The sequence below is a fragment of the Vulpes lagopus genome, chromosome 6 (assembly GCF_018345385.1).
Source record: "Vulpes lagopus strain Blue_001 chromosome 6, ASM1834538v1, whole genome shotgun sequence".
NCBI lineage: Eukaryota > Metazoa > Chordata > Mammalia > Carnivora > Canidae > Vulpes > Vulpes lagopus.
Genome location: NC_054829.1, coordinates 104,311,206 through 104,331,849, shown reverse-complemented (window position 1 = coordinate 104,331,849; position 20,644 = coordinate 104,311,206). Strand labels below are relative to the sequence as shown.

The 20,644-nt window shown below is 39.9% G+C and overlaps 1 protein-coding gene across 4 annotated transcripts in view; it reads right to left on the bottom strand.

Moving 5' to 3' along the window:
- SGMS2 (sphingomyelin synthase 2) overlaps positions 1 to 20,644 on the bottom strand; it is a 91,401-nt gene that overhangs the window by 60,015 nt on the left and 10,742 nt on the right. The gene's annotated exons all lie outside the window — the stretch shown is intronic.

The following is a 20,644-nucleotide window of genomic DNA, read 5'->3' as shown; positions in this document are numbered from 1 at the left end:
CACCAGGAAAACACTGACTCTACCAGGTACCGGCATTTGGAGAGAAGAAAAGCAACTCAGCCATTCATTCCACTGCCATTTACTTAATATTCACCAGACCCCGTTCAGAGGTGGAGCAGATCCCCCTCCCTCATGATGCTCACATTCTATTTTTTTTTAATATTTTATTTATTTATTCATGAGAGATACACACAGAGAGACAGAGGCAGAGACACAGGCAAAGGGAGAAGCAGGTTCCATGCAAGTAGCCTGATGTGGGACTTGATCCCGGGTCTCCAGGATCACACCCTGAGCTGCAGGCGGCACCAAACCACTGCATCACCCGGGCTGCCCCGATGCTCACATTCTAATGCGGAAACAAACAGGCAGATAAACATGAAGACTATGAGAAATGCCACCCAGAGAGGTCAATCAGAATCTGAGCAAGGCTGGTGTGGCTCATGTAGCGCAAGTGGTCAGGGATGCTGAGGGGATGCTATTTAGGACAATAATAGTAGGGGATATGGGGGGTTGGGGTGGGAAACCAGGGAAGAAGAACATCGCAGGCCAAAGGGGCAGCTGGTTCAAAAGTCCTGAGGCAGGAATGAACCAGGCAGGTTTGAAGAATGGAAAGGCAGGCACTGCTAAAAGCACTCTGATCAGGGATTCCTGGGTTTTGGCGCCTGCCTTTGGCCCAGGGCGTGATCCTGGAGACCCGGGATCGAATCCCACATCAGGCTCCCGGTGCATGGAGCCTGCTTCTCCCTCCGCCTGTGTCTCTGCCTCTCTCTCTCTGTGACTATCATAAATAAATAAAATTAAAAAAAAATTTTTAAAGCACTCTGATCAGAGGAGCAGAGGAGCTAAGCAGAGGAAAGAGGCTGGGGTGCTGAGAGCTTTGCAGGCCAGGTAGAGGGACTGCCCACATATAGCGCAGAGGACCCCCATGCTGCTAGGAGGTGTACACTCTGTTGGTTCCTAAGACAATGCTGGAGGATTCTCTTTGAAATGCATACAGCTGCTGCAATTTTTTAATGGATTTTTTCAGACTTTAACTATTTATAACTTGCTATTAATGATAGTATAATAATATATTCAGCTTATATATATTTTTAAAAAAGATTTTAATTATTTGAGAGAGAGCAAGTGAGAAAGAGAGAGCATGAGCTCGGGGAGGAAGGGGCAGAGGGAGAAGGAGAAGCATACTCCCCAATGAGCAGGGAGCCTGATGTAGGACTTGATCCCAGGACTCCGGAATCATAACCTGAGCCGAAGGCAGATGCTTAACTACCTGAGCCCTCCAGGCGCCCCAGTTTACAGATTTTTTTTTTTCAATAGCTAACATGGTACCTTTCTAGTCAAACTTAGAATGTGTCCCCTCGTCAAAAAGAAGAATGGGAAAGGGGGGGATGGTAGAATGTAAATTCATCCTAACTACTCCAAAAGCTCTATGCACACATCCTTGTCGGTCATATTAAGAAAAGACCCATTAAAAAAAATATCACAGAAGTTCATGATTGATTTTAATTTGAAATATATGTACCCTGCATAACTTCATGTAAATGATATAACTTACAAAATAAAATTGTCCCGCCTGCTCTGGTTAGGGAATCACTGCTAAGGCAGCATAGCTGGGAGGTGGGGGTGGTTTATGAACAAGGGCTCTGAAACCGAACTTCACTCTCAGCACGTGTGTGACTCCAGCCATGATACCCAACTTCTCTGTGCCTCAGTCTCTTCATCTAGATATGAGGATAACAATAGTACTAACTCTGTGGGCTCTTGAAGGGGATTGAAGAGATTAATATGTACAAAGAGTTCAGTAACAGCACCTGGCATATTGTGCACTACTGTTAAATAACAAAAACAGAGAAAGACAAGGGGTAATAGAATGTCCTAAGGCTTACAATGTGACAAAAACTGGCACTGAGCTGGCTGCATATTTAGCTCACTTACTTTATACAAGGTAAAGCAAAAGAAGAAACCAGATTTTCTAAACTTAGCGAGACAGGTATCTCCATATCCCTACATGTTGGGAGAAAGAAGAGTGGGGAACTATGTTTTGTTCCCCAGGGGAAAAAAGCTTTTCTTGACACTTAGCTCTAGAAATACGCTTGCAGCAAGTCTGTGCACAGGAGGCGGGCCATAAGCAACAGCTCAGACCAGGTGGTCCATCTTGCGATGTCATAGGCTGGTTTTTCAGCGCGTCCCTCAATAGATTCCAAAGCATAACTCTCTAGAGTTTCTTTGGTAGGAAGCCAAGGCAATATGATACAAATAAGCAACTATGATTGTCTGGCTCATTTCAGGGATACAACTGCACCAGAAATTTTTCCTGTATTTGCATTTCCTTCAGCCATGCTTCTGATAAGAGCTGAGGAGGAGACAGCTCCAGATTTGTAAGACAAATTCTCCAGCATCAGGAGATGGACCTGAGTAACCTGATGCATTGAAAGCGACTCTCCCTAGAAGCATCTATGTCTAATGGACTTTAGAGTCATTGTCTGGCAAAGAACAGCCATAATCATCTCAGGGGATTAAACAATTTAAAAGAATATTCCTTCTGTCATAGTCATCTCAGGCTCTACCTGGCAGTAAAACATGGAGATTTTCCAAATGACAAAAGCCAGTATGGTTAAGGCACGTTTTATCGTGATGTAAGTTGGAATGTAGAATATAGGGCAGCCCGGGTGGCCCAGCGATTTAGCGCCGCCTGAAGCCCAGGGTGTGATCCTGGGGTCCTTGCATGGAGCCTGCTTCTCCCTCTGCCTGTGTCTCTGCCTCTCTCTCTCTCTCCCTCGAATAAATAAACAAAATATTTTAAAAAATATAAATTGGAAAAGAGATGGATTTTTATTTTAAAGACTAGTTATTGGGTAGCCCCGGTGGCATAGCGGTTTAGCGCCGCCTGCAGCCCAGGGTGTGATCCTGGAGACCCTGGATCGAGTCCCATGTCGGGCTCCCTGCATGGCGCCTGCTTCTCCCTCTGCCTGTGTCTCTGCCTCTCTCTCTCTCTCTCTCTGTGTCTCTATGAATAAATAAATAAAATCTTAAAAAAAAAAAAACTAGTTATTAGCAAACAGACCTTAGCTAGAAAAGGACCTTTTGTTGCTTCAGATATTCCTGTCCTATACTTAGAAGACAGGGTGTCACTGAACTTCCCTGGCTATTCCACAAGTCCTATGAATAAGATGACGTCCCAGAGACTTGTCAACTTTTTCATTCCATCAGGCAAAGTATGTTGTTCTTAAGGCTAATTATTTAAGAATTTATCTTCAATGTTAGTCTTTGAATTGTTAGTCAAATATTGCCATATATTTTCATTTTAATACTTGTGAAATGTTGTTAAAGCCAGACATACTAGTGTTTTATACTCTTGGGGGTATAATGAATCTCTTATCACTCCCCACTAAACAGAGTAAGGAAGTATTTCAGTATTCCATTGTGTCCATCTACCACAGTGTATTTAAGCAATCTAAAGGATTAGATCCTGTTAGACACCTAGTTATTTCCAGCTTTTTACTGTTACCGGCAGTGTTAGAGGCTCAGAGCTGAATCTTTGTTTACGTTCTTAGGGTGTTTGTAAAATATAAGAAATGTATTTTATGATAGTCCTGGAGAGGAGCATGAGGATTTGTTTTTTTTTTTTTAATTTATTTATTCATTTATTCATTTATTCATTCACAAAGAGAGAGAGTAAGAGAGAGAGAGAGAGAGAGAGAGAGAGAGAGAGGCAGAGGGAGAAGCAGGCTCCATGCAGGGAGCCTAATGTGAGACTCAATCCCAGGTCTCCAGGATCAGGCCCTGGGCTGAAGGCGGCGTAAACCGCTGAGCCATCCGGGCTGCCCCTGGTTTTTGTTTTTATAGCCAATTTAATATGTGAAAGGATGACATCTCACTTTGATTTGGGTTTCTTTGCTTACTAATAAGGTTAAACAGTTTCTCACTTTCAGTATTAAAGTACAAAGGGGTTATTTTCTTTTATTGAAGAAGATCTGAAAGCATTTCATAAAGTTAAGTAATTATATATTTCACTATTGTGATACCCAGTGTGATCTTCTTATTTCTTATGACTTTTACTCTAAGGAGTTTAGGAGTTTGGATTTAACAGTAATACCTTTGTATCACGAAGGAAAGGACTAGATTGCCAGTCATTTCTTTGTTGAAGACCTAACAGAAAAACTATCAAAAGCTGAGGTTGCAAGACATGGGGTTTTTTAATCTGTTGTTCAACTTTTCTCTCTAGCCTTAAAAAAAAAAAAATTGACTCCTATTTCTGGGATATTTTGAATGCAGTCTGTATTAGGCAGAGGGAGGTACAGAGTGACCTTTCAAGATATTTTAAATTTAAGAGTCTATAATTAGAAAACACTATTTGAGTTCTCATAACAATTTTTCTTTTAAGGTACCCATCTAAATGGGTGGGTCATTCCTACCCCTCCTTTTCTCTTTCCCTCTCTCATTCATATCTGCCATAGGTACATCCAAGGACTCTGCTTCTGAAAATATTCAAGGCGTCAAATTTGTCGATTTTATGTTATTAAAGTGCTTTCCCTCTTCCCTGCCCTTTATAGGATTACTTCAGTGACTTCCTTATCTGACTTGCAAGGAGCTTACACAGGACTCTTCAGGAACACAGCTGACTACTATCTTACAACGAAGGAGTTAGACTATGAACAAATAACCATTGGCTGTATGCCCTGGAGATAGTAGAAAACCTGACCGAATCAGTCCCTTCTCTCATGGAGTTTACAGAAAAGAGACAAGTAAATCTTTACTAACCATCGACTACATAGCTATACTTACCAAACTGGTACGATAGAGAGAGAGGAAAATGTGGAGTTGGTGGAGGGGGCCCTAATCCATTCTGGAAGACTGAACAAAGAAAGCCTTCTTGAAGGAAATGATGCAAATATAATGCAAAATAGTAACAGGTGATAGATTTATATGTGACTTAAACTTTCCTTCTTATCCAGGTATAAATGTTTCTAAAATAAATATAAGTAGTTATTATAATTAAAAAGTTAAAGAGAAAAGATGAGGCTAAAATCCCAATACAAATTTCCAAATATTATTTACCATATTTACAATCCAAAAAAACACCATAAGCACAAAGTCTAATAATGATATCATTATGTACCGAGGATAAAAATAATAAACTCTATTTTTTCATTTTGGTCACTGTGTGTGGGGTAAGCAAATAAAAATACTCTGTCCTAGAAACTTAAAAGTTTTCTTTTTAGCAAGATACCATTTGTGGTAATGTACCACCAAACAGCAAAGAGGTCAGCCCCTCTGGTTAAATATGGCATAATTATATAGCTCATAAAATTAAAGCAAACTGTACATATGCACTATGATGACTCTGGCTCAAATAAAATCTTGTCTTTTAAAATAAAAATGAAGCTAGAAGTAAAAATGAGACATGGATAAATATGAACTAAGATGGAAACAAATTTGGGAGGAGGCTGTTATTAGTAAGAGGCTGCCAGAGAGAGTTCACCTCTGGTCAAGGAGAGACTGTATCTGTTGGAGGCAGTGTAGCTCCTCAGGACACACATTAAGTGTTACAACCAAAACCACTGGGATCCTACAGTGCCCTGTACATACCTGGTAAGTTAACAGAAGATGCAGACAAGCTACATCTAAGGCATTTATCCAGAGCTAAACCATGCAAACCTTCCATCTCTCCCTCAGCCATCTCCTTCAGATTCCCAGCCATGCCAGTCTCTTGGATCTGGGACCATTTCTTCCAGTTTGTCTCTTTCTCTCCTACTCTTTTGTTGTCCTTGCTCTTAAGATTTCTAAGAGGTGGTTGACTCTGGCTTCCTTACTAGTTATCAGCAGTTTGCTTCTCTGATAAGAAACCTGGTTTTAAAAATGAATAATTTACACTTCCTCTTTTAACTCTTTTATAGTTTACCTGGTTTACCTTGTGCCCACCCATCTCTTGGTCTCATCCAACAGGCTTCCAACACTCCTTCCAAACAATGCCAGGGCAAATTACATACTGGTATAGTGACATAATCCTTATTTCACCGAGCCAACATCTTTTAAGATTGATCTCTCTTTCTCTCTCCCTCCCTCCCTTTTTTTTAAAGAGAGAGAGACAGAGAGAATCTCACACAGACTCTGTGTTTAGGGGTCCCTGGACCCTGAGATCACAACCTGAGCTGAAGCCAACAGCCAGACACTTAACCAACTGAGCTACCCAGGTGCCCCAAGGTCTCCTTGTAAGTATTAGATTAAGGATGATGTGTAGGGAACAAAATGAGAGTTGAGGAAGTAAACTCTCAGGAATTATTTGGTGTCCAAATAGAAGAACAATGAAAGAACCAGGAATAACTAGAAAAGAGGAAGAAAAAATAAGGAAGTGAAATGAGGGGCTCACTGATAGAACTTTTTGTAACTGAGTCTTGAGCAAGATAAAGGAAGATGAAGCAAAGCACCCAGAGATCTGGGATGATGAACACATGTTGGGGGTAGGGGCCACAGCTGAGCATTTAGATGTAAACCAGAAGTCCTGATGGTGGAACCTGAGGCTCTAATGAGCTGCCACAAAATGGGATGGTGATGCTGAGCAAATAAGTAAGTCAGCCACATGCTTTTTCCTTGAGCTTCTAAGTTACGTGTGGTCAGAGGTTATGCCTCAAGCACAAAAAGTTAAAGTTTAAGGAGTAAACACTATGAATGTCATTATTAAAGACCATGCTTCTTCTCTCTTGTTTTCAGGGCACTCTCTATAGGCTTGGACACCTTGGTTGCCACCTTGACCTTCGAATATGCCACCTTCAGGAGAAGGATGAGGTTCAGCACATAGAAAGAACTCCCAATTCACTCCACCCCCATCTCCCTGAAGTGTCTAGAGCTTGCTACAGGGAAAAGTCAAGAATAATTCTTAACTTACACTTGCAGAAATGTTTACAGATAGTATATAATCCCAGTTCTCCATCACATCTCTAAACAAACAAAATGTGTAAAAGAAATGCATGCATGTGTCCTCTTGCCAGTCAGGGTATACACATTCACTTTTCACGGTACCCTGGTTAAACTGTAATAGTGTATTAGTGGGTGTGCTATTCTTTGTCAGCAGCAAAAAATATGAAAATAAGAAGCAAAGGGGCTTCCTGGGAGAAACATCATGGGCAAAGAATAATTCATTAAATTAGGAGACCTGGCTTTGGGATGCCTGGGTGGCTCAGTGGTTGAGCATCTGCCTTTGGCTCAGGTCGTGATCCCAGGGTCCTGGGATCGAGTCCCACATCACGCTCCCTGTGGGGAACCTGCTTCTCCCTCTGCCTATGTCTCTGCCTCTGTGTGTCTCTCATAAATAAATAAATAAAATCTAAAAAAAAAAAAGGAGACCTGGCTTTAATATGGATTCTCATGTTGCTAATTGTGATCTTTAAAAAGTCACTTTAACAGGTCCAGCAGGCAGAAAATCAGTAGGGATATAGTCTAACCCAACAATAAAAATCAGTTAACATAGGGGGGGGCGGTTTGCCTGGGTGGCTCAGTCGGTTAAGCGTCCGACTCTTGATTTCAGCTCAGATCATGATCTCAGGGTCATGAAATTGAGCCCTGCATCCTCTTTAAGATCCTTTCTCTCCCTCTGACCCCCTCCTCCTACTCCTGCACACACATGCTCTCTCAAAAGAAAAAAAAAAATCAGTCAACTGCATCCATTGACATAAGTAGAGGATTTCATCTAATAAAAGCAGACTACACATTTTTTTTCAAGCTCACATGTACATTCACCAAGATAAACCACATTCCAGGCCATAAAACACACCTTAATAAATTTAAGAGACAGAAATCAGTGTCTCCTTTCTCAGGCCACAGAATTCAATTAGAAATCAGTAACAAAGAGCTGGAAAATCCCCAAATCGTGGGGAGATTAAATAACACTTTTAATTAACACACAGGTCAATGAAAAATAGGAGAAATTTTAAAATATTTTAAACTAAATCAAAATAAAAATCACAACTTATCAAAATTTGTGGGATGCAGCAAAAATCATACTTGAGGGAAATCTATAGTAGCAAATGCATATATTAGAAAGGAAGCTATAAATCAATAAGCTAAGCTTATACCTTAAGAAACAAGCAAAAGAAGAGCAAATTAAAAAGAAAATCATAAAAATTACAGCATAAATCAATGAAAATGAAAAGAAATTAACAGAGAAAAATCAACTGAACCAAAAGCTGATTCTCTGAAAATTGTAAAGATCACTAAACTTAGGAAGTCTCTAGGCAGATTAAGAAAAAAAGGGACAACACAAATCACTAATATCAGAAGTAAAAGATGGGACATCACTGCAGATTTTAAAGGGATAATAATGTAAACCTATTAACAATTCCGTGCTCTCAAATGTGATACCTTAGGTGTACTGGGCCAATTACTTAAAAGATACAATCTGAGAAAACTCATACAAGAAACAGATCATCCAAATAAGCCTATATCTATTAAAGAAATTGAATCAATAATATTCCAAAATACAAAGCACCTGGCTCAGATGGCATCATGGGTAAATTCCACCAAACATTTCAGGAAGAAATGATACCAATTCTTTACAATCTCTTTTGAAAGACAGAAGGAAAGGGAGTCCTTCCTAAATCACACTATGAGGCATTACTATAACACCAAAACCAGACAAAAACATTAAAAAAGAAAAGACCACCATATCTCTCATCATGAACAAAGATGAAAAAAATCCCCAACAGAATATTAGCAAATTTAATCCAACAATATATACAATTATACACTATAGCTACAATTTGTACCAGGCATGCAAAGCTAATTAAACATTCAAAAATCAATAATGTAATCTATCACATCAAGAGGCTAAAGAAAAATCACATGATCATATCAATAGATCCAGAAAAAGTATTTGACAAAATCCAGCACTCATTCATGATAAAAACTCTCAGTTAATTAAGACTACAGGAAAACTTCCTCAACTTGATAAAATATATCTACAAAGGGGCACCTGGATAGCTCAGTTGGTTAAATGTCCAACTCTTGATTTTGGCTCAGGTCATGACCTCAGCGTTGTTTAATTGAGCCCCATGTTGGGTTTTGTGCTTAGCATGAAGTCTTTGGGATTCCTTTTCCCCTCACTCTCTGCCCGCCCCCCTCCTCGCACTCTGTAAAATAAATGTTTTTTTTTAAAAAAAGATCAGTTAGTGCTAGGAGTTAGGGCTGGTGAATGTAAAGGTAAAGTACTGGGAATTTTTAGGGCAGAATAAGTATTTTATAAGATACTGTAATGGTGGATACATGTCATTGCACATTTTTCAAAACACATAGAATATATAACACAAAGAGTGAACCTGAATGTAGACTATGGACTTTAGTTAATAATAATGTATCAATATTGGCTCATCAATGATAACAAATGTAGGATATTGAAGCAAGACGTTAATGATAGGGAAAACTGGGAGTAGGGGGAGAGGCAGCATGTGGGAACTCTGTACGTTCTGCTCAATTTTTCTGTAAACCTAAAACTGCTCCAAAAAATTAAACCTATTGATTAAAAAAAAATACTTCAATTTACCTATAAACTCACTCATATTTAAGATAGTGATAAGTTTTTCAAAATTAAAAATATTCCAAATATTGGGATTTAAGCTATAAAGCAATATTCCAACGTTAATTTCAAAAACAGCCTTGATATATCCTTCAAGAACAAAGACAATTTGCTTTATAATTCAAAAGCACTTAAGCCTTCTAAATGTAGAGAGCATTCTAAATACTACTTAATGTTGATGAAGCAACCTCTGTGGTCAGGGCAGCACTCCATTTTGTGGTATAATATGTTTAGATCTATAACTCCATCATGGCCCCCATAGGTTTTCATATTCCACATACATGGTCATTCCAACAAACACGAAGGCCATGCTCTGTATACCAAATGTCAGGGCACATCTCATCACTGCTGAAGTTAAGGGCCTCATTCAGTACAGCCTACGCACACAGAGGGAGTCGCTTAGCACAGATCCATAACGTGCCATTTGCAAAACTGTATCGGGATGAAACCATACCTAAGAGAAGACTTAATGGGGCTTCCAACATGACACCTAAGACATTCCTTAAGAACATTCTTGTAGGCAAACACATTAATGAAGCCCCTTCACTGAAGAGTTCTCAAGGTGCTTTTGCCTCAAGAACTTTCTACCAAGAACCTTGCCATCATTTCAAATGCAGCCAACATGAAGCATATCAGCTGATAAGACAGAAATTTGACTAAAGAAATAGTGGCCAGGTCCAAAAGATATTTTTCTGCCATTTGCAAAATTCCATGTAAGTGGTATACAGTGATTTTAAATTAATACATCTCAGTTTTTTTTTTTTTTAATTTTTACTTATTTATGATAGTCACAGAGAGAGAGAGAGAGGCAGAGACACAGGCAGAGGGAGAAGCAGGCTCCATGCACCAGGAGCCTGACATGGGATTCGATCCCAGGTCTCCAGGATCGTGCCCTGGGCCAAAGGCAGGCACCAAACCGCTGCGCCACCCAGGGATCCCTACATCTCAGTTTCAATTGAGCCTTCTTAAGGCTCCTATGAATTACATCTTCAGTTCACAGTTGTTCATAGAACCTAATTACCCTGAAAGCCTTTTATAAAGTAGAACCCTCCTGCACAATGATTTTCCTCTTTAGTCCTAACCCAAAGGGTGTAAGACCTTAAAACTGCTTCCTGTGAAAGCAGCCTCAGGATGGAGGCTGACCCCCAGGAGTCTGGGCCTCATAGTTCTGTTTCCAGTGTCCTGTAGTTGGCACACCCTCAGCTTATTCTGTTTCTCACTGACAACTGTGTCCACGGCAATTCACAGCTGACACCACATCACTTCCACTACTTCCGTTTCCAGACATAATATTTAAAAATTGTTAGTAACATGATTTAAAAAAAATATTTAATAATAAAGGTGGCTCATCAGACAGCTGTCTTTGTGAAATTCTGACTAGGTTTAAAGAGTCAACCCAAATTCTTCATAGAAGATAACCAAATCTCATTTAAATGAATAAAAATGTCTTTGAAGACAAAGGATTCAAAAAAGCATTTTGTCAACATCTCCTGTTTTTGGTTTCATGTTGGAAGGAGTCGAAGGATTCTCAGAATTCAAAAATAGGTAGTTAAGTACTTGTATAAAAAAAGTATATATCAAAAAAAAAAAAAAGTATATATCCAACCCTGATTGTTTCACAAATAGCACTTTAGAAGTGCAGTGCAAGGACATCATTTCAACCAACCAACCAACCCAATTCAGCTTCATTTTCTTCATGATGGCTGAGCAGGGCTAGGGCTCCACTGCTTGTGCAAATGAAGCACAAAGAATATAAGTGAGGTTTAGGGACTGATACTGTGCATTATCTTTACTTTTTGTCTTTTCCACTTTACTCTTTGGAGGGATTTTTATAAATTACATCCACCTGGCTGTAGTTTCATAACTTTCTTGCTTCTTGCTCACCTACTATGGAGGTGATGAACTTGTCAAGAAGATAAACAAAACAACCAAAAAGAAAGATTAGAAAGGGCTGGGAGAAGTGGGCAGTAGACTTGGGTTACCACTGAATAGAGATCTTGAAGAAAAATTAAAATCTGTATGTGACTGGGGGGGGGGGGGATGAAGATACAGTAAAAGTAAATAATCACTGCAAAGTTTAGAAGTCTGTGTCATCCACTGAGCCTACCTCCAAAATTCAGAGGCACAGAAGGACATTACAAGACCTGGTCATTTAGACAGGTGCCCTTTTCTCCAATTTCCATGACTGTTGGCCAGAAAACTAGAACAAGATTGATGTTCACATATGTGAACACACAAAGGCTGATACAGAAAAAGAGGCCAACCAATTCTATAACCCAATTTCAGATATATTCCCTGAATTTCTCCCAACCTTATATATTACATGAATTATCCTTGATAAACACATCCTTTAGACGTGTATAATTGCAACCTTAATGACAAAAGAATCTCAGTGGTAAAAAACAGTGATATCACTCCCTTAATTTCCTTCCCTTAAAAAGGTTACTAGTATCCTGTATCTTTAGTTTGCTTTATTCCTTAATTCCTATAGAGCTGCCTTTTAGATGTGCTGCCTCTGAAACATAGAAGTGATCATTTAATCATACTTTCCTTTTTATGCTTCTATACAGCACTGTTTTCACAATCTTCATCATGTCTTAGAAAAGTATTGGAAGAATCTGCCAACTTAATCTCCCTAGGTAGGATCGCAACTTGATGCACATGCAATCTTCAGGCTGGCTATACAATAAAAGCTGGACTACTCCTGACGATCCACATCTTCCTGAATTTGGTCCTGACCAAGAGTGTCCTGAAAATGGTGCCAAAATGAATTAAAGAGCATTCCTAGTAGTCTTAGTTTCTTCATCTAAATATAAAATTAAACTAGATAAATTAGGATTTTTCATACTCTACTTCAGACACTTTTATTTCACTCTTCCCAATCTCAAGGAAGATTTTAAAAAGTGTCACAGTAAGTGCCATCCATTCTTACTGTTGTTGCTCCTGGAGATGGTCTCTGCCTCAAGAAACTTCAAATCCAGTTGGAGATCCAAGGATACTATGTGAACTCAATAGAAGCCTATTTCTGACTGTCCTAAAATGAACCCAACAGACAATTACTACCAGAATGGCCATTCTCATTGGTGAAAACTGGTGCTCTCAGGGTGGAGAAATGGTTTGTGATCCTCCAAAGGGCATTAAAATTTCACAGGGGGAAGGGAGTCATTAGGAAAAAACTATCTAAAAAGGCAATAATGAAAAAAAAAAAAAAGAATCCAAAGGGCCCCCTCATTTGCTACTAATTGGCTAAATGATCCAAAACAAATTACTTAACCCGAGTCCCACCTTGATAGAGCAACATCACCACTGGTTTTTTGCTTGCACAAACAGCTGCAAACGGCCAGCATCTTCTCAGCCTTCGCTTCTCAACTTCCATGTTCCTTCCTCAAGGGGTGCTTTCCCAAACTTAGAAAGGTCTCCCCTCTTGTTCTTTCTCAGCACCACTGACCCACTTTCACAACTTGTGATTATATACTTGTTTTCTTGTTTTATTCGGGTGGCTGGCTCCCTGACTAGGCCGTAGGCTCCTGAGGGGGAGAGACCATGTCTGTCTGTTCACAACTGCACACCCAGCCTGGCACAGAAGGGTGCTCTCTGCTTCTTGCCAAGCCCTCCTCCTTCAACTGACTTGTTTTCTCCTGATGTACTTAAGGATGTGCCAGCACCCTTCTCTGGAGATAAACCCCGAGAGACAGCCTTCCATACTGGCAACTCTTCCTTTCTTTTCAAGCCACCTCAAGGTCCCCCAGAACATCAACTGCCAGAAATTTTCCCAAGGATCTTCAATCAATGATGAAAATCTTAATACAATTTTCAGAGTGTTTACAATAATAAACTTGACACTAAAGGGGGTGGATTAGGGAAGGAATGTGCATATTTTTTTTTAAATGCAAGTTTGAATATCTAAAGGGTACATTTTACTCTCAAGGTGTCCAAGATTTTGGGTGCCTGGATGGCTCAGTGGGTTAAGTGTCTGCCTTTGGCTCAGCTCATGATCCCAGGGTCCCGGATGGAGCATGATGTTGGGCTCTCTGCTCAACAGGCAATCTGCCTCTCCCTCTCCCTCTGCTTTTTCCCCTGCTCATGCTGTCCTCTCTCTCTCAAATAAGTAAATAAAATCTTTAAAAAAAAAAGTATCCAAGATTTTAAAAGAATTTTCTTATTCTAGTGGCTGTTGTCCTACCTTTGGGTGTATCAATAATTGAGCTGCTAATAGATGATACAATGGAATAGTCTAGGGTACACACCCAATCCTACTACATGCAGGGAAAAAAAATCTCATGTGAACTACAGGTGAGCATTTGTATCGGACAGAGGGAAATCAAATGAGATATGAGAAGTCATTTCAAATCAGAATAGCTAACATTTGGACATTAGTCCCTGAAAATAGGTCCTGTCTGTTTAGGAAGAGCCAGGTCAGGCATTATTACAGTAAAATGAATTTTAGTGAAAGGGAATCATTAAGATGAGAAATGTTTGTGTGTGTGTGTGTGTGTGTGTGTGTGTGTATACATGTGTGTATAAGTATACATGTGTCTTTCAAGATACCTCATGACATTTGGCAAGTTTTAAACTATTATTGGAGGAAGTAAAAGAAAAACACATTCATTTTTGTGTATATATGGATGTATATAATCCACATATGTATATCCATCTATAGCTATCTAAAAATATGTACATATATGTTATCTGGATTAAAACAAAAAAATACATAAAGTACTTCATTCCCTTAGTTTTCTTAGTTAAATGTGATCTTTAGGGGCACCTGGGTGGTTCAATCTGTTAAAAGTCTGGCTCTTAGCTTCAGCTCACGTCATGATCTAGGGTGCTGGGATCGACCCCACATCAGGCTCTGTGCTCGGTGGGTAGTTTGCTTGAGGATTCTCTCCCTTGTCCTCTTCCCCTTCCTCTCACTCTCTCAAATCTTTAAAAATTAAAAAATTAAATGTGGCCTCTTCTAGGGTAACCATAATTTAATATCCTAACCAGGCCAGTTCTGAGAGTGCAAGATAGCCTTACTAATAATTACACCAGGACAACAGTTATACACCAGGGCTATCCTGAGCAAACCAGGACACATGATCACTTTAATTCTAATAAAGTCCATGGAGGGGCCTTTGGGTGGCACAGTTGGTTAAGCATCTGTCTTTTGGTTTCAGCTTAGGTCATGATCTCAGGGCCATGAGATCAAGCCCCACATCAGCCTCAAAGCTCAGCGAGGAGTCCGCTAAAAGTTTCTCTCTCCCTCTCCTTCTGCCCCACCCCGTGCTCAAATGAGCTCTCTCTCCAAAATGAATAAATAAACCTTAAGAAAAAAAAAGGTCCATGGAAAACTAAGATTTCATTAAATAAAAATCAGATGAACAATATTAAGATTTATATCCTCTAGTAAATTTTTTTAAGATAGATTTATTTATTTATTCATTCATTCATTCATTCATTCATTCATTGAGAGCGAGAGAGAGGCAGAGACATGGCAGAGGGAGAAGCAGGCTCCATACAGGAAGCCCGGCGTGGAACTCGATCCTGGGTCTCCAGGATCACACCCCGGGCTGCAAGCGGCGCTAAACTGCTGCGCCAACGGGGCTGCCCTAGTAAAGTTTTTTTAAAAAGGTTTTAAGAAGTAGGTTTTAAAAGATTTAAAAATTTTAAAAGTCCACAAAAAATTTGGTCTCTATGGGACAACACCTCACTAGACAAAGAATATAAAGAATAGTAAAGTATTAAACTAAGGACTTCATCTCTAAGAGGACCAGAAGCTTAAATTAATATCTTCTTTAGTTAAGAAAGCCAATTCTTTCTAAAAACATAAGCCAAAAAAAAAGAAAAAAAGAAAACAAAAACAAAAACAAACATAAGCCAACCCCATATAGATATTTCTGCACCACAGTCTTTAGTACCACTTAGTTATTTTTGTTACTAGGAAACATTTGCACAAAAACAAGACTTATATTCTCCTCTTGCTTCTATTCTTCCACCTAAAGGAATAATCCTCCATTATTAGCAATGCACTTAATATCTCCACAGCAACTAGTATAATTGCGGTGTCGCAACAGGAGGATAATGAAGTGGAAAACAAAGTGATAGAAATACTGTAGAAAAAAATTTTCCACACAGCTCTGATGGGGAAAATAACCACAAGGAAAAAAAAAGAGGAAACTTGCTGAAAAGAACCCTTTTGAGGTTGCTATAGTCAGTTGCCTTGAGGCCTATAAGATGCGTAAGTATGCAATGGGGTAAAAGTGGTAAATTGTATGAAGTAATTGCAGATGACTTCACTCAAAGAATGTGATGGTGGGGAAGAGATGTGGTTTCTGAAAGGGGAAATTATTTTCACAGGTGCTTCCAAGAAGGTACTAGGTATGAGTGAAAGAGGTAAGGGGAGAGGACCAGAAGGAGAGAGCGAAGCAAGGCTTCCAAAGCTGCCACTAGTAAGTGGTATGGGGGGGGGAGGGAGAGGAGCTGAGGGGTGAGGGTGCAAACCAGGGACCAAAGCTACCCTCAGCCCAGCAAGACCACCACTGTAAAAGGCAGAGGGCAGCAGACAGAATCTGAAAACCTGTGCTCTTCATTGGCCTCTGCCTGCCACAACACATGGGTAAGTAACACAAGCAAAAATGCAGTATTCAAAAATACTCCATGCATTAATTCAGAAAATACATATTGAATGTCTGCCTGGTGCTAGGAAATACAAAAAACAAAAACACAACTTATAAATTTTGTTAAAGAACTCAGTCTTACAGAATCATATTTCAACAGAAATCATGGTATGATTTAGGACATGGTAACCCAGTGACAGAGAAAAGACCTCAGTACTGTAGAACAGAGAGACAACCCCTAGCCCGCAAAGATGATGTGGAGAAGTAGGGAAAGTTTCCTGCAGGAGATGCTGGAGGCCAATTCATTGGTGCCGTAGTCACATCTCTAAAGAACAAGATCACCTAAAGAAATCCTCCATATTGCTAAACCCAATGAATACTTGTGTTCTCCTCTTCCTCAACTTCTCAAGAACTTACATCAGAACTGATGATGCCAACCTGCTCTAGACACCCCATTTTTTTTAAGATTTTATTTATTTATTCATGAGAGACACACAGAAAGAGAGAGAGACAGAGAAAGGCAGAGACACAGGCAGAGGAAGAAGCAGGCTTCATGCAGGGAGTCTGATGTGGGACTTGATCCCAGGACTCCAGGAGCACGCCCTGCGCCGAAGGCAGGCGCTAAACTGCTGAGCCACCCAGGGATCCCTAGACACCCGATTCTGCTGGTGTCAGAACACCCCTCTTCTGGTCCTCCTCCTGTCTTATTGGTTACTCCCTGGTCTCCTACTTGAGCTCTCATGTCTGTTACTGCTTGGAGTCTGATCTCCTCCCTTCTCTGCCTATGAAATCTCCCGAGGTGACTGGAGATTCCCTGTAACTTTATATGCCACCACTCCGGTACTGAAACAGCTTTAACCCTGACCTCACACCTGAATGCAGGTCTCTTGGTCATTGCTGGCTATCTGACTCCTGTCACCATTAGAAATGACTAACAGGCAACTCGAACAAACCCATGGCCAGGACACAACTCTATTTCCTACAATCCTCTCACCCACCACACATCTGGAAGTCCTGCTTGACTTCTACTCACTCGTGTCACTCATCCAAACCTCACAAGTCTTCTCAATTCTCCCTCCATCCCTCTCAAATCCATCCAGGACTCTCCCTCCCCAGCACAGCCACCCTACTGCTGGCCGCATCCTTCCTCATGCAGTAGCTTCACAACTGATCCTGCTTCTACTCTACTCTCATCCCATTTTTTGTTCAGCAGCCCGAGGTCTGTTATAAATATAAATCAGATCATGCCTGCTCTTTCTTAGACCACTTCAGGACACCTCCTCACTGCATTTGCAAGAAGGCTCATTCTCCTTACAAAGTCTGCAAGCCCCACCCTGCCAGGTCTGGCCTCACTTCTGGCTCCCCCCTTCTCCTGTGACCAACCACTCTCCTTCCCAGGCTGCCACACACACTCCTCCTCTTTACCCTCCTCCTTTACCCCCTACTGCAAGTCTCGCTGTTTCCAACAAACCTTTCCTGATTGATAGTGCAGGCTTTCCCAGTCACTCCACAGTATGACCATGTTGCCTTTGAAGAACAGGTCCAACTCTGAACTTTATTGTTTATTTATTGGTTTGACTTGTTTACATTGCTCAACCTCTCTTTTCAGCCTCTTCTCTCAACACATAAACTCAATCTCCACTAGGGTAGAAACCTTGACTACTGTTCACTGAGTCCCTAGAATCAAGAATAAAGTCTAGAGCATGGCAAGTGCGCAAAACATTGTGTTGGATGCGTTAATTTCAGAAGGAATTGAGGAGGGCTTGGGACTATGTCTCAACCATCTGTGTTGTGGAGGTATTTGAATTAGTCAATATGTTTCTGAAACCCAAAGCAAACTTTCTTGAGAATTTCATGAGAACAGTGGCTTGTCCAATAGCTGGGGAATTTTTTGCTATGAAATCCTCTGCTTTTAGTTATATTCCCTACACAGAATTGCATTCTTCCCTTCCTCCCTCCCCTCCCCTTCTCTCCCTCTCACTCTGTGCCTGTGTCTTCTATTCTAATCTCAAAGTTCCTGGCAGACGATATTTGTTATCAAGTAATGACTTCTGTCATCTAGGTTTTATAGTAGTCTCGCTTCTCAAATTGTTACTATCAGCAACTGAGCAAGTGCATATACTAATGAGGAGCATTACGCATATAAATAGGGTAAGAGCAGGATGAAGATGGTGGCAGATAAATAGATCTGACAGTGAGGGGACACCAAGCCAGACACTGCACACATCTTATGGTATCACAGTTCACAAACCCCTATTAACAGTCATCTTTTCTTTTCTTTTTTTTTTTTTAACAGTCATATTTTCTGTAAGCTTGAGTCTAATTATCTAAATCTTTCTTTTGTAGGCCCAGGCACACCTCCTGACATTGAAATTCAAAAATTTATGTTACAGATAACTTTAGAGACATGTTCCACCCTACCATTCGGCTTTTTCACTCTTTCTAGCAAAAGGCACCAGAAACAGTTTTCTCTGGTGCTCACTCGGGCGATTCCATGACATCATTCAGTTTTTCTACAACACACCAGGGTCACTGGATGGCAACCATTAAAGAATTATCTTCAGCTTCACGGAGGGTGTTGCTGATTAAGGATAAAGCTAGCCAGAGCTGCACTGCCCAGTGGAGTAGCTGCCAGCCACACGTGGCCACGGAGCACTTGCAGAGTGTCAATCCATGTAGAGATGTGCTGTGAGCACAGAACATATACCAGATTTCAAAGATTTAGAAGAAATGCATAAACATGTCAAGAATTTTTATATTGATCATAATTGATAACATTTTGATGTGAGTTAAAAGGTTGAAATTAATTTCACCTTTTTTTTTAACTTTCTGTAAAAAAAAATGTGGCTGTTGGAAAACTCAAATTGTGAATGTGACTATTATGTGGGGCTCATATATATTTCTATTAGACAACCTTGGGTTCTTAACGGATGGTTACTTCCAGGGGAGGGGGCAGGTCATCACATTGGTCCCAGGTCTGGTCTTTGCCCAGAAACTCTTTCATCAGTTCACCCAGGAAAGAGGTTGGGAACTGATTCATACTAATGGGAGATGCAGCAGAAAACACCAATCTATTAACTTATCAATGATGGCTAGGAAGTAGAATAGATACCTTCTGGTACTAGCAAAGGTTACTAGGCCTCTTACATAACCTAGACAACCTCATTCTGCTATAGAGATATTGACAGGAAAAAGGAAACTATTAACCAGGAATTACTTGATGAGGATAAAATGCAAGCAAATGAGTCAAGAGTTGTATAGGAAGATTGCATCCCCGGGCCAGGACTCAAGAAGTTCTTAGAGAACCTAGAAAAAATCTCCTCCCAGAGCATTTTAGAGTACAGACTGAAACGCTCTTTCCTCCACATTGTTTTTTCCAAATCTTCATTTATAAGAGGAAATCAATCCTATTTTTTATACATCTATAATTTCCCTCCTAAACTAACAAAGTGACTCCAAATCTAAAAAGGGTATATTTAAAGGAAATACAAATATGAAAATGTCCTATTTCTGTGGTCTTACGAGTTTCTAATTTTTAAAGTATTTTTACATAAGGCAGTCTCTTCCCCCTAGAAACTGCCAAATATATATTTATGCCATCCAGGTAATTTTCCACCCATATTTCTTTAAAATTATTTTTAAAAATCTTACATGAGCTTTCATTTTTTAATACAGGGAAATACTCAAGATTTTATTCCTTACACTGCTATTTCTACATTGTACAAAGGAGAGACCCTCAATTAATGGAAGTTGTCTCCCAGCTACAAGGTAAGATTATTGGAGGATTCCTTAAAAAAAAAAAAAAGTAACCTCATCCATTAAAGTTATTATTTTTAATTTCAATAATTAATGCTCCAACTCCAAGATATCACCACTTGGGAGGCCTATAACCCTCTGGATACTTATTACAGATGATCCAATGAACAAAACCGTCTTTTATTTAATTCATTATAGTTTGGAAAGTCCTTCAATAGATGTGTCCCTGCTCTCAGAGAATTCATATTAACATTGCTATATAAGCAAAGAGTAAATTTTAAAAAACTAAAGGGAATCTGGAATCAAAGCTCAAGTGATAATACCCACCACATCTGGACTATCATCTTACCCCCCAAGCAAATGCAGGGTGATGAGGACCACTATGTGCAATGCAGAGCCACATTTCTGCCCAGCAGCTCTGATGGAAAAAGGCCCAAAGTGGTGCAACTTGCTCCAAAACCCATGGACTTTTTTTTTTTTTTTTTTTTGCTGAAACCTTGGTACTTACTGTCGTTTTAAACATCTGCTAGGTGTAAAAAATGATGTCATTTATCAAAATGAATTGTCAAAAGTTAACTCCTCTACCCCTAAAGTGGTTAATTTTGCATGTAAAACAGGATAGCCCCCCAAATGTAAACACTTGCTACACCTGATATGCTCATAACAATAAATCAACAGATTAATAAACAGCTTTCCCAGGGCTGGCCTAAGGAACAGATCC